The 12,659-nt window shown below is 41.9% G+C and overlaps 1 protein-coding gene across 2 annotated transcripts in view; it reads right to left on the minus strand.

Moving 5' to 3' along the window:
• LOC119646290 (angiopoietin-related protein 2-like) overlaps window positions 1–12,659 on the minus strand; it is a 407,175-nt gene that overhangs the window by 203,416 nt on the left and 191,100 nt on the right. The window lies entirely within an intron of this gene.

Below are 12,659 nucleotides of genomic sequence, written 5' to 3' on the forward strand. Positions count from 1 at the left end.
CTCAACGACCCTAGTATCATCATCATCATCATCAACGGCACAACAACCGGCCTCTGATCTAGGCCTGCCGTAATAAGGAACTCCAGACAACCCGGTTTTGCGCCGAGGTCCACCAATTTGATATCTCTAAAAGCTGTCTGACATCCTGACCTACGCCATCGTTCCATTTCAGATAGGGTCTGCCTCGTCTTCTTTTTCTACCATAGATATTGCCCTTATAGACTTTCCGGGCTGGATCATCCATCCATCAAATAAAAAATTTTATGATGTCGACTTGTTTTAAAATGTGATCCAAACCGACGGCAATTGAAGCGTAATACCATCCTTGATGATACCGGAGCAACTCGGCCTAACGTTGAAAAAGTAAATAAACATTTTTCTAAAAAAAATGAAAAGAAATTTTGTCCTGACTTTACTTTTGTGAATTAAAAATCTTACACAGAAAAAAAAGAGAGAATGTCTAGATGAAATATTATGAAGACTAAGTCAACCAAGTCAGAAGGAGTTCGAAAAATATTTGAACAAAACCTTGAAAATCAAGTACCCTATCCCCAGATGGCCTAGCCTAGAAGGCAAAAGAACAACAAACGCAGAATGTAACCCATCGGTCCCAGCTATCTTAATGTGAAATCAAGCGTTCCTCAAATACGTTTCTTTCTTAGATGTTTGCGCTCCTATCCGATTTAATGCACCACAGAAATCCAAATGAATATAGTGCAGTATAGCACCACACTCGCAACCGCACTCAGTCCTTTGCTTCTTGCCGAGAAATGGCTAATTCCACTACCACTGACTGAAATTTGCGAAGATAACCCCCACTTCAGTTACCACTTCCTTAATATCGTTAACGGTTCTTCCAAAATGGCTGGCACCAACCTTCTTTCTGCTTTACATTAGACCATAATCCGATATTGCTCCATGATTTCCTTTCCTTCATTAATCCCCTCCCCCCAAAATCGAAGAAAATCGTTAACATGGCTTTGATGTTTGGCCAAAATAAAATTGACCTTTGACTGAAATCATAGTGGAAGTAGGTGTCTACCGCACCCTCGCCCCCATTGTCGCCTACAATTCCGAATGTTGGCTGACTACCAAAGACAATGAGCTTCACTCTGCGATAATGAGAATGAATATATTGCGCTGAATCCAACGTTGATTTGAAAAGAGTTGCACTACATCCGGATGAGGCCATGACTGGAAAAATAATGAATTTAATCCAGGTGGGCCGGTCCTGCTATAAGATCAGGCGAAAGGGAAACAAGTTTTCAAAGAGGCGAAAAAAAAATTAGGATGAAGCTAGAAGTCAATAATGTCAAGTTTTGTGCCTGAACAACTTCATTTGCGGGAAGCTTTGCTTTTCCTTTCCCACCTCAAGAAAAATGTGACCGAAACTCGTCAAACGCTCGCCGAAGCTTACGGCGATAATGCTCCATCAATAAGAACTTGTCAAAAATGGCTCCAGCCCTACAAGTGTAGGACAACCAAGAGTTAGGAGATGAAGGTCTTCAGGGCCTGTTGGATCAAAATTCGGCTCAAACGTAAGAACAGTTGCCGACTTCACGAAATGCTATCCAGAAAGCCGTTTTTCTTCGATTGCAAGGTATGGGGAAAATTTGGAGGAAGCGAATATGGGTACCGTGTGAATTGTCAGAACGCAATAAAAAGCAAAGAAAAACAGCTGACCAAATCATGCAGGGTAAGTTCCATAGGAAGTCTTTTCTTTGCCGAATTAACCACCGTTGACGAAAAGTGGATGTACTACAACAATCCAGAGCGCAAGAAGTCGTGGATAAGCCCCCCGATCGTAAAGTCCAATGTCGGCTGGAAGGACACCATGCTCTGCATTGGATAGGACTAGCGCGTCATGCTGTACTATGTGCAATTCCAACCCGGCAAGACAGTCACTGCCGATCACTACTAACAGCTACTATGGTAGTCGTGCAATCAACACGGAGTAAAGAGCCCGGAATGGGTGAGTCGCAAGGACAAAGGTACACTAGAAAAGTTCAAATATTGGGTTCTACCCAAGACGCCCTACTCTGCAGACATCACTTCAAAGTACCTGCTCTTCCGGTCAATGGCTCACGTTCTGGCAGTGCAGTTTTTCCGCAACGATTTGAAATAATTAAGACTTGTTTCCGCATTCCGCCTGTGTGATTTATTATTATTTGCATGCACCGATATTTCGAAAAGCACTTGTTCAAGTTTGAAGAGACTAGCACCGCACATCAACGGTGCAACAGCCAATATCTGGTCTAAGCCTGCCTTAATAAGGAACTCCAGATAACCCAGTCTTACGCCAAGGCCCACCAATTCGATATCCTTAAAAACTGTCCGACACCCTGGCCATCGCCATCGCTCCATCTCAGGCAGGGTCTGCCACGTCTTTTCCTCCTACCATAGATATTCCCTTTATAGACTTTTCGGGCTGGATTATCCTCATCCATAGACTAGCGCCTCCTCCGCAATTGAGTACTATGGCTCCTGAGTTGTAAAGCGCACGCATTGACTTCAAAAGAGCTCTCTCCGTGATGCTGTTGTAACTGCAACCATCATATAATCCCCACAAGGGGCCAACAGCAAATTAGCAGTATCTTGAAACCACAAATGTCCCGAAAATTGACCGTCCCGGTCTGTCAACACCTATATAAGTGCTTCTGAAGTATGTCGTCAACATGCGCTACACTTCTCTGTGCTAGTCGGGCTCGGAAATGGGACGAGTACTTTCGGTAACCTTAGTCCCGCCATGTCTAAAAATTAAAGTGGAGGTGGTGGAGGTTCCCAAACCAGCACAGGTTTCGAAAAATTCGGCAAAGATTCAGATAACCAGCGGAGAAGAGGAATTGAAAGCCAAAAAAAGATACCGGCTTGATCGCGCGCGCGGGACTGAAAGACTCCTGATCCAAGAGCCATAATCCACAACGGATCACATCGTCCTCCAATGCATCTTCTGCCGCTGTTACCAATGAGACGCGGCGTGTAGGTTTCCTCCTTGTCTGGAAACCTTCCAGCAATTGATTATGGAGTCGGAAGAAATAAGAATGCTTAGACTAAAGAATTGAACTTTTTACCAAAGTTAATAAAACAGGACACAAAATCACAGATCTGGTCACTCCGAGGTAGAAGAAAAAGAGGGAATGTCTTTGTTTTTTCGTTTTCTTCTACGAAGCAAAAATTAATAAATTTGAGCCATAATAAGAGTAAATGATAATGCAAAAATAAACGAAAAAATTAAATTAATTGGTACACACTTATCCTAAAAATAAAAAAAAAGTTCCCTAGGTATTGAAATGGAAGATCTTAGTTTATTCGATTTTGGGGCAAACACCGCTACTCGTTAACCACTGATGACCTTACATAATTTATTGTCATTATCGAAATAATCAAAAGCCGGCTTCACCAGTAAAAATAAAGTGAAAAGGATGCATAACAGCCTACATAAATCAGCAGGGAAGAGGTCATGACACCAGGATTTCTACGTTCCGATCAAGGTGACGTAACCTATCTATCAAGCCAGGTGGATTGTCATAAAAAAGGACTGCAACTCGATCCAAAAACGAATACCCTGATCAGGTTTCTAACGACAATGAATTTCTTCCCGATGAACTCGAGATTCGCAACGGAGAATTTATAACTCTGCGACCACTGTTGCTTAGCGCCGCTTTGACTATAGTTATAGGAGCAACAGTTTTGTGTTCGCGGTTCAGTATTAACTGGCAATTATACTCTCTATATGGCTAGGGGAACGCCTGCATTACCTTACAATATGTGGATTAGTAACTTAGTAACTCCTTTAGTCCGATTAATATAGTAAAGGGGATGGCTAATGAGTTGTTTAAGTTGGACCCCCATACAGCGGCCTGTCAAAGTGTAATGTCCACCTTCGAGTTTAGCTGAATTGTCATTTTATCTTATCGCATTCCTTATATAACATAACCCGACAAGATGTTTTGTTCGATCATCGAAATCTTAAATATGAACTCGTCCTACAACACACTTATTTCTAAATAATGTTTAGGATCTGTTGATCGCTTGATTCCTCCACCAACCACACCTTACCAACTCGAAGAAAATCTCAACAGGAAATCGCGGATGAACGCTCGACCACCGTTAGTCAAAGACATTCTGCGGGCCGCTTCGGTTACGCTGCTCCCAGGGCAAAGGTGAGGCAGCGTCTGACGATTTGCCTCTGCCCTGGTAAAAAACCGTAAAGCCGTCATCGCCTGACAATATTCCTACATTTTCTATCGAGGCAAAACCAAATGCCAAAATATCATGCGGTTAAATTGCTTTTTTCACTTCACTAAGTCCTATCAACACCAGTGTTTTGGTGCACAGACGCTATGCCGATGAAATCACACGCTTTCTAGTAAAAAAATCTGTGATTCAATAAACACCACTTATCCTGAAATCGTTAAATGGATTGCTATCTCAAAATTTTACATAAATGATGACTTCTGAATTACTTCCTCGAGCTACACCCACATTTACTTTGATGGTTGAAAATCAAAAATTAAAATTATTTTCAGTAGATAACTGGTGTAATTCAGCGGAGAATATTTCATTAGATTTATATTTCTGAAACTGAACAAAGGAAACCTTTAAAATAGACTTCTGTCCGGTTTGCTTTCGAAAAAATATCCCCCCGAAACGAATGCCCAGGTTATCAGCTAATCATCCGAAACAAATAATCAAGTGTTTTTCTTTAAACCAGTTGTTGGATTAACTGCGCTCGTAAACTGCAATAACAATAATAAAGGTTGTTGCTCCTGTATGCACATAATAATGCCTATGCCAGTCAGCTTAGACAAAATGTATCTAATTGTATACTAGCATAGAAATATACATAGCATAGAAATCTACTACGGACGATATCTGGTTTACAATATTCCAGGAGATTATCGATTTGAAGTATAATAACGCTTGTAAAATCACGCATTTCTGCAACTTCCAATGTAATAGAATACGCACTTCCCAATCATTACATCATTGCGTTCATAAGCTCTTGGAAAGCCCCTGAAGTATGTACTTGAGTAATGTTATGGCAGAATATTTTATTTTAAAATAATAACGCTTGTCAACAATTGTCTGTTGATGAGGCCAAGGGATTCAAAACGAACAATGTCTTGAAAATTATGTAAACAACATACTTTAAGTCAAAAAGCGAGTGTAATGCAGGGTTGTGATGTTTTCTCTCCATGAATATTCAAGGAAATTTAACACAATTAACACAATTATCCCAAATATTTTCAAATAAACCCATCATGTGTGTTTATTAAATAAAAACCTTGGCGAATAAAAATCCCACGCATCCACTCTGAATATCTAAGTATTTATATTAAGCTCCTTATCGGAACGGGTTGGAGTTTTATTAATCCAACCATCACACCCGGTTGACTTTTGCGATATGTTTTCCGCGTCCACGTGCGTTACATTCGATTTTTATGATCAAGTCATACTGGAGTACGTCTGCTCAATAAACATTACGAGTATTAAAGAACCCTCGCTTCCAACGCAAATTTTAATTTTTATTATTATCTCATGATCGTATGTTTGCTTACTGTTGTTTTATTTGTGATAAATGGTAGGCGATCTACACTTGTTTTAAGGTGTGTCATACCATGCGTGAAGCAAAAAAAGAGGTCGATATGAGAGTTGTGCACTATCAGGATTAACTTAGATGTAGAAAGTCTACCAAGTCTGAGTTTCTTAGTAGGTGCCAATATTAAAGATGCAATAAACTTCAAAGAGCTGTCAAGGCCTTGGACGCTCTTGGCAATCTTCTTCGATGCCCTTAGTTTACTCGATCAACTATATTGACTATTGCAGAATAAATTTAATAGGTTACTTTTAAATATATACACAACATACTCTCGTTTGTCTGCGTCCAGTCAGTTACTCAGAAAATATAATACTAGTGAACTTATGCACTAGGTAAGACTAGCCTTAAGGACGACATAGGGGCTGAATTATCTTCTCTGGAGACTTTCATATTTAATTAGGTAAACTTGCTCGATTCCAGTAACTGTTCTTCGACGTCTTTCATGTTCTACTCGTATTCGAATCCCATTCGAGTAGAGACAACTCTCTTTCATCGATTAAATTTACCTTTTATGTATGTAATTCACCAATTATTCCAAAAAGATGCCTCGAATATATAACCCATCGCTATCGCTGTTGAGGAAATGCTGTGAATGGTATTATTTTTAAACCTAATGTACAACAGTGCAACAGTCCTTCTGCAGTCCGTAGATAGTTATAAAAGTCTTCCTCACTCGTAACCTGTTCCCGGAAGATAGGACTGGTCTTCCTTGGACGAGAGAAAGGGTGGACCGAACTTATTTGCCATTTCCTCAAAAGTATCCACTCATTCTTGCCAAATCTAGTAGAGTTGCTTATGAATTGCGTAAACTGTGTTCGAATCAGAGGGTCAATTCTGTAAAAATATACATATATAGTACTATTTGTCTATATAGTTACTAAATCGTTGCATCTAAAGATATGCTTGAATCTTTATTCAGTAGAAGTCACCGAGAACTACCGTGGACCATCAGATCTAACAAACACACATCAAAGATTTTGCGAAAAGTTTTGTTCAGCATTATACAAAGGTAACAGATTTTCTTCGAAATTTTTATTGAAAATAAGGGATAGGGGAAGAGAGATGGACTGACCCATTTTAAGCGAAAAGAAGTTTGGGAGACCATCGTAGTCAGGACCGAAATTGGCATCAAGTTTGCCAATGAGGAACTCAACACGGAGAGGGTGGTAGCCGATGCGGGGCGGCCACATCTACTAGCGGGAAGGAAGAGGAGGGAGGAGCGGGAACACAGACTGAGGAAAAGTAGCTGCAGAGTAAACCCCAACTTAATTAGGGGGTGTTAGCTGTGGAGCCAGTGAATTTAACTGGCGAAGGAGATAGCGCAGGGGGCAGGACAGTGGGAGTTTTGAGATTTCTGGGCTTCAGTGAGTTTTCAATACTGAGCAAATATTCGTTTCTGGACTTAGGTTTTAAGAATTTAACCGAGGAACACAGAGTTTTGAAAAAAACTAAGTCAACATAGGTTAAAGAAGACAGGAGCCTCTTCCCCGCAATGTGTTTTTGACAACCATTTTTTAGGACTTTAGTGGTAAACCAAACAGGGTAAGAGCGTAACCACTTAAGAGAAAAGGAAACGTAGCAGGGAAGATCAGATAAAGTGGTATAGAAGATGTTGAGTACTTGGTCACATATTAATGGAGAGAGGAAGGGAACCCAATTGGCTGCCGCCAGGGCTGAGTTCAGACTTTCAAAGTTCACCTTATGAAAGTTATACTTGGCAAGCTTGCCAGCGATAGGAAAGTGGAGTCGGGATATTTAAGCACCGAACTCGAAAGCAGGATAATGGGCGTCAGAGACAACGTAAGAGGGGGCATGAGGGGATTAGGAAAGGCAATGCACAGAAAGTTTAGAAAGGACAAGATCAAGCGTTCTATTTAAGTGATTTCTAGAAAGGTTAAATTGGAGGCGCCACAGATGTACATAAAAGTGGATAAAGGAGGGAAACCGTGGGTGGAATTATTAGGGAGGGAGGGAGGGCCGGGAATAGTAGGCCAGGAGAACATGGAAAGATTAAAGTCGGCACAGAGAATGAAAGAAAGTGAGGAGAACAAAACGATTAGAACTTCTGACAACCTGTCGAAAAAATACAAACAAGGGGGCTGAAGCAGGCAAAATATACACAGAGGACACTTAACACCTATAGGGGCATTTCCGCCAGTTGTCTTGCCAAGCGCACCATAGTCTCTGCTCGAATGAAAGACAGATTACCTTCCGAGGAGCTCAGAATCTAAAATCCTGTCATTCAACCAGGTTTCAGAAATGCAGCTGACGTGATTTGGAACGGGCCAACAGTTTGAAACCCAATAGTTTGGCCCTTAGACTCCTTAAATTTTGACAAAACAGTGTAAAGCTGGGATCATTTTAATTCGGCGAGGCAGGCGAGCGGGCCGGATATCGAGGTCCAAGGCGTTAACTCTTTTCAGTCTCCCGGATTTTGGGTAGGAAAAATTAGCAATTGTTTTGGGGTGATTCCTCAGTCTGGCTAACTATCCAATAGCGGAAGATTCGATTTCTTCCACTGCTGTTCTGATCAAGTCTTTGTGGAAGGCAGTTTTTCGGAAGTAGCTGGGGGGCACTTGATCTCGGGCTGAGGGCGTGTTAGCAAATCGACGTTGGAGGGTTTGATTGACCTCAAAATTCAATGCCATATATCCAAATATTTAACTTGGTCGTTGATTTCCACCTGAGATCAATTTTTTTACAAAGAGAAAGTTATTTGCACAGGACTCCCTTAACTACATCCTCCGTATCTAAGGCCAGTTTTCCATTTTCTAGTCTAGTGTCCATTCCAGCAGTAGAGAAGCCATTTTTGAGTCTGCATGTGAATCCAAGACTGCGGTGTCGTCAGCTAGGTAGCTGCGGTGGTTAACCAACTAACAGGGAAATCCGCTGTGTCGATATGATACAATATAGGACCGAGAGCACTCCCTTGAGGAACTCCTGCTTTGATCTTATGTTGTTCACTGAGAATGGCTTTGTATGTCACCTGGAGTTGACATCCAGGGAGTAGGGGTTTATTAATACAACCCATGTACCACACTTTATTGAATGCTTCTGTCATATCCAGGAACACTGCCGTGCAATATCTTTTCCTTCAAGAACATCGTTTATCTCTGATACGATCCGGTAGAGTTGCTCGATTGTATTGTGCTTTTTCTTAAAACCGAATCGATGATCTGTTGTCACATTTCTGGAGTAGAAGTTTTTTGAATATTTTTGACGTTGTGCAAGGGAGGCTTATTAGTCTAGGTAAATTAAAGCCTGTTTGTCCCGGGTTCGCGGACATTGGAATATAAAGGGGAATGAGCGTCCCGACAAATGGGCTATAAGGGCTTCCATTCTTTAATACTCATAGGTTTGAGCAGTATACTACCTGGGCTGAGGAGTGGAGCCTACCCTTACTACTTGTTAAGTGAGATATGCTAAATTTTAGAAAATTTAGGCCCTCTATGATAAGCAAGAGAGTGTTGGCCGACCATAAAAGACAATGAACGGCGTCTTGCGGTAATGGAGACGAAGATGCTGCGTTGGACTAGTGGCGTCACACGTTTAGATCACATCCGAAATGAGGATATCCGCGATCGTTATGGGGTTACACCGATCGTGGAAAAGTTGCGAGGGAGGCGTCTTCGATGGTATGGTCACGCAATTCGTGCAAACGAGAATTCACTTGCAAAGATTGGTCTGAACATCGAAGTCGATGGTAAACGTCCAAAAGGCAGACCTAAGCAACGGTGGCTTGATACGCTGGATGGGGATTTCAAAGCCTCGAGATTGCACCCAGATCAGGCATTCGATAGAGCCAAATGGCGAAGCCGATCACGACGAGCCGACCCCGCTTGTGAACGGGACAAAGGCTGAAGAAAAAGAAGATGATAAGCAAGGGAGCTGACAAACTAGAGAAGTACGAATGCGTAGCGAATTACAGTGATACGTACAGTGTACTGACCAATAATAGACTACGCCGGGAGGCTCTGCAAACCATGCACGCGGCACTTGGCAGTGTAGAGTGTAGCAACTATTTCTGTCATTTTAATTAAGCCATAAGATGTCAAGATAGGATCAAATTGTCAATGGTGGTGGCTTATTTCCATCCGAGGAGAGAGTATCAAGAGAAGATATTCGGGTGGCAAGTAATTTAGTTAAACACGGAGGCGACCAGTTACACCAAGTGGTTCATCAACTTGTGCTCAAGGTATGGGACAGCGAACCAATGCCTGACGACTGGCAAAGAATCATTATCTGTCTCATACATGAAGAGTAAAGTATCACGTTACTGAGTACCATCTATAAGATATTCTCCGCTATCTTGCTAAGCCGGATAGCCCCACGCGTCCAGAACATACGAAAGAAGCTTCACTCCAGGCAAATCAGCAACCGATCAGATTTTCTCTCTGTGGCAAGCGATGGAAAAACTGTTGGAATATATACACCGGACGCACTACCTATTCATCGAGTTTAAAGCCGCCTATGATAGCATAGCCAGGGTAAAACTGTACACGGCCATTGGTGAATTCGGTATCCCGACGAAATTGATCAGATTGACTATGCTGACCATAACAAATATGCGAGGCCAGATAAAAGCAGCAGGATCACTCTCAAGACCATTCGACATCAACAACGGTCTACGACAAGGGGATGCTCCATCATGCGCCCTCTTTAATCTGACCCTGGAGAAAGTGATCCGTGATGCTGAGGTAAATGCATCATGGGTAGAACGATCCGAGTCGTACAAACTGCCTTCATCCAGATCGAGCAGGCGGCGCGACATCTTCGGTTGCACATTAATGAAGACAAGACAAAATATATGGCGGCAAAGTCAGAATCGACAACCAACTAACCAACAACATCAAACCGCACTGGTCAAACGGGAAGAATAAAGATAGGAGACTACAACTGTCAGACCGTTGATAATTTCTCCTATCTAGGGTCGGAAATCGCAATCGATAACAGAGCTTACAAAAACTGTTCCGCTCGATACGTCTCACCATAGGGTCAAAGCTCTTACTGTCCTCAAGTATTCCTCTGAGACTTGGGTTCTTAGCAAGAAATATTGCTAACTCTTGGCCGCCTTCCAGAGAAGAATCTTCGGACGAATTTTTGGCCCCCTACATGAGGATGGACGATTCTGTAGCCTACACAATGACGAAATCTATGAGCGATACCATGACCGTTAGGTTGTGGATAAAATCCGGCTCAATAGGTCACGGTGGGCGGATCACTTAATTCATATGGATGAGGATGATCCAGCCCGGAAAGCTTATAAGGGCAATATCTATGATATAAGGAAGAAGACGAGGCAGACTCTCCCTGAGATGGAACGATGGCGTAGGTCAGGACGCCAGACAGCTTTTAGGGATATCGGATTCGTGGACCGCGGCGCAAAACCGGGATGTCTGGAGTTCCTTATTAAGGCTGTTGTTGTCCCGTTGATGATGATGAAGTAATTTGGTTCTATGGTCGAAGTACCAAGAGATCTAATTTCCCTGCTAGTAAACACAGATCGGCGGTACTTAGGTGGAGGGTACTTCGATGGTGGTGTACTTGAACAGTCAAATTTCATTTATATCGTTTATTGAATAATTTTGTTCTCGCGATTGATATAGTTAACGTTGATGGTCATGTACATGTACACCCTCAGCTACACAGAATTCCGACCTCAATACATTCTGAAGACTAATAGACATCACCTTGGCATTCACGGTATTTTTTTTGCGGCGTTCAAATGGCACAATATTGCATCTTCTGTATCTTATCTTTGATCATTTCATGCAGATTAAACATAGACGCTACCATAATCCACAATTTGGGCTTCCTATGGCATTTTCTAATTAAGGAAGCCTTGCAATGATTAGATTGTTTTCTCCTTCAGAATAATTTTTAATAAAAGGCTTTAATCAGAAATCGTTGGCCGAGCTTCTGTTATGAAACATTAATAAATATTGCATTAGCATTTCTAGCCCAAAACACGGCTTAATGTAATTAGTACCAGCGCTATTAAAGCCACAACTAATTAACTTTCCGCACTTCCTTCCGACTTTCGGTTCTGTACCGCGAAACATCTCAACCATAAATCTTATCCCTGAAGATGTCATAAATTAAATTCAAACTTAAAATTAAATCTCGTCTTTCATTCATCTGGGGAGTGTTTGATTCAAGATAAATTGATATTGATATTGAAGTTGAAAAATGGCCGTAGATGCAGACAAGCAGAAAGAGCCGTCGTCGCGGGACAGGGTCTTATGAAGAATGCATTGTTAATTTTTGCCACTTATAATCGGGCGCCGCCGTGCGTATTTTGTCATTGCAAAACTCCTTCGCTTCGAGCGGCTCTCTAGTATCTTCTATCTTAACTTCGGGAGGAAGTTATGAAAACCCTCGTGTGCCGCCATGCTATTGAAATTTTACGCGCTCGTTAGAACGTTGTTCGGATTAAGTGAAGGCTAAATGAAATAATTTGCTGAAAATATGTAAGGCATTTGTGAAACCTTAGATTGTAATCATCATTATTATTGGAAGTACTAATTTGAGACGGGGTATTGTTGCAGAATTGGAATGAGCCCCGTGATTTGCGAGTTGTTCGTCATCTTTGCGCGCAGCTGCAGAGCTGTTTGTCTATCCATTCAGACAATGATAATAGTAATCTTGAGGCCAAGTAGAAACTGATAAAATGTATTCGTATTGTTACAGACGAAAAAGTCCACAACGACTTTAATGAGACTTACAATAGCCATTCCCACGGAGTTGCTATTGTGAAGCAGAGCTTCAAGCCCTTCAATTACTACCTTCTGAGATCTGCCCTTCGCGAATTTCGAACAATGGAACAGAACATGATCCGTGTTCTCGGGAATAGCGGAGAATCCGGGACAGTCTGGAGATTCATCCCATCTGAAGCGATGGAAGTACTTCCTGTATCCACCATGTTCCGCAAGGAACTATGTTAGGTGGTAATTCAATTCTCTTCACTGGATCGGTGTACGGGACCAGCGGAATTTTTCTCAATTATTTCTACCCTTTCTACTATCTCCTGTACAGCTGCTTCCTAATGGCCCACAGC

The sequence above is a fragment of the Hermetia illucens genome, chromosome 1 (genome assembly GCF_905115235.1).
Source record: "Hermetia illucens chromosome 1, iHerIll2.2.curated.20191125, whole genome shotgun sequence".
Taxonomy (NCBI): Eukaryota; Metazoa; Arthropoda; class Insecta; order Diptera; family Stratiomyidae; genus Hermetia; species Hermetia illucens.